Here is a 2,500-nt window from a genome sequence, read left to right as displayed (position 1 = left end):
ACTATTACTACTACTAGTACTACTACTACTGCTACTACTACTACTACTACTACTACTACTACTACCACTACTACTACTACTAGTACTACTACTACTGCTACTACTACTACTACTACTACTACCACTACTACTACTACTAGTACTACTACTACTGCTACTACTACTACTACTACTACTAGTACTACTAGTACTACTACTACTGCTACTACTACTACTACTACTACTACCACTACTACTACTACTACCACTACTACTACTACTAGTACTACTACTACTGCTACTACTACTACTACTACTACTACTACTACTACTACTACTACCACTACTACTACTACTAGTACTACTACTACTGCTACTACTACTACTACTACTACTACCACTACTACTACTACTAGTACTACTGCTACTGCTACTACTACTACTACTACTACTAGTACTACTACTACTGCTACTACTACTACTACTACTACTAGTACTACTAGTACTACTACTACTGCTACTGCTACTACTACTACTACTACTACTAGTACTACTACTACTACTACTACTACTAGTACTACTACTACTGCTACTACTACTACTACTAGTACTACTACTACTGCTACTGCTAGTACTAATGGTCGGGGCCATAGACTAACATGTCTCTAGTAGTGAAATTTTCTACTGGTACTACTAATATTACCATTAGTGGTACTGCTCGTAGTACTGTTAGTGGTAATGCTTGTATTAATACAGTGAATAAATAATGTGTCTGTCAGGTGAACGACATCAACTTTGAGAACATGAGCAACGACGACGCCGTCCGAGTCCTCCGAGAGATCGTCCACGAACCAGGGTGAGACTCCTAGTATTACTAATACTATTACTGCTAATACTACTAGTATTACTAATACTATTACTGCTAATACTCCTAGTATTACTAATACTATTACTGCTAATACTACTAGTACTACTAATGCTATTACTGCTAATACTACTAGTACTACTAATAATACTACTGCTAATACTACTAGTACTACTAATAATACTACTGCTAATACTACTAGTACTACTACTACTAATACTATTACTGCTAATACTACTAGTACTACTAATACTATTACTGCTAATACTACTAGTATTACTAATACTATTACTGCTAATACTACTAGTATTACTAATACTATTACTGCTAATACTCCTAGTATTACTAATACTATTACTGCTAATACTACTAGTACTACTAATGCTATTACTGCTAATACTACTAGTACTACTAATAATACTACTGCTAATACTACTAGTACTACTAATAATACTACTGCTAATACTACTAGTACTACTACTACTAATACTATTACTGCTAATACTACTAGTACTACTAATACTATTACTGCTAATACTACTAGTATTACTAATACTATTACTGCTAATACTCCTAGTATTACTAATACTATTACTGCTAATACTACTAGTATTACTAATGCTATTACTGCTAATACTACTAGTACTACTAATAATACTACTGCTAATACTACTAGTACTACTAATAATACTACTGCTAATACTACTAGTACTACTAATACTATTACTGCTAATACTACTAGTACTACTAATACTATTACTGCTAATACTATTAGTACTACTACTATTACTTCTAATACCACTATTACTACTAATACTCTCTCTCTATGTCTCTCTGACCTGTCTGTCTGTCTGTCTGTAGTCCGGTGACGTTAACGGTGGCGAAGTGTTGGGATCCAAACCCTCGAGGCTGCTTCACGCTGCCAAGGAGTGAGTCTGTTTACCTCCCAGCTCTAACACTACCACTACCACTAACACTACCACTACCACTACCACTACCACTACCACTAACACTAACACTACCACTACCACTACCACTACCACTAACACTACCACTAACACTAACACTACCACTACCACTAACACTACCACTACCACTAACACTACCACTACCACTAACACTAACACTACCACTACCACTAACACTAACACTAACACTACCACTACCACTACCACTACCACTACCACTAACACTACCACTACCACTAACACTACCACTAACACTACCACTACCACTACCACTACCACTACCACTACCACTACCACTACCACTACCACTAACACTAACACTACCACTACCACTAACACTACCACTACCACTAACACTACCACTACCACTAACACTACCACTAACACTACCACTACCACTACCACTACCACTACCACTACCACTACCACTACCACTACCACTACCACTACCACTAACACTACCACTAACACTACCACTACCACTAACACTACCACTACCACTAACACTACCACTACCACTACCACTACCACTACCACTACCACTACCACTACCACTACCACTACCACTACCACTACCACTACCACTAACACTACCACTAACACTACCACTACCACTACCACTACCACTACCACTACCACTACCACTACCACTACCACTAACACTACCACTACCACTAACACTACCACT

The 2,500-nt window shown here is 37.5% G+C and overlaps 1 pseudogene; it reads left to right on the top strand.

Annotated features, from left to right (window-relative positions):
* The window catches only part of LOC141770997 (segment polarity protein dishevelled homolog DVL-3-like), a 37,891-nt pseudogene that overhangs the window by 19,128 nt on the left and 16,263 nt on the right, over positions 1 to 2,500 (top strand).

The sequence above is a fragment of the Sebastes fasciatus genome, chromosome 7 (genome assembly GCF_043250625.1).
Source record: "Sebastes fasciatus isolate fSebFas1 chromosome 7, fSebFas1.pri, whole genome shotgun sequence".
Lineage (NCBI taxonomy): Eukaryota > Metazoa > Chordata > Actinopteri > Perciformes > Sebastidae > Sebastes > Sebastes fasciatus.
Note: the sequence above shows the minus strand (reverse complement) of the source record. Positions and strands in the feature narration are given on the sequence as shown.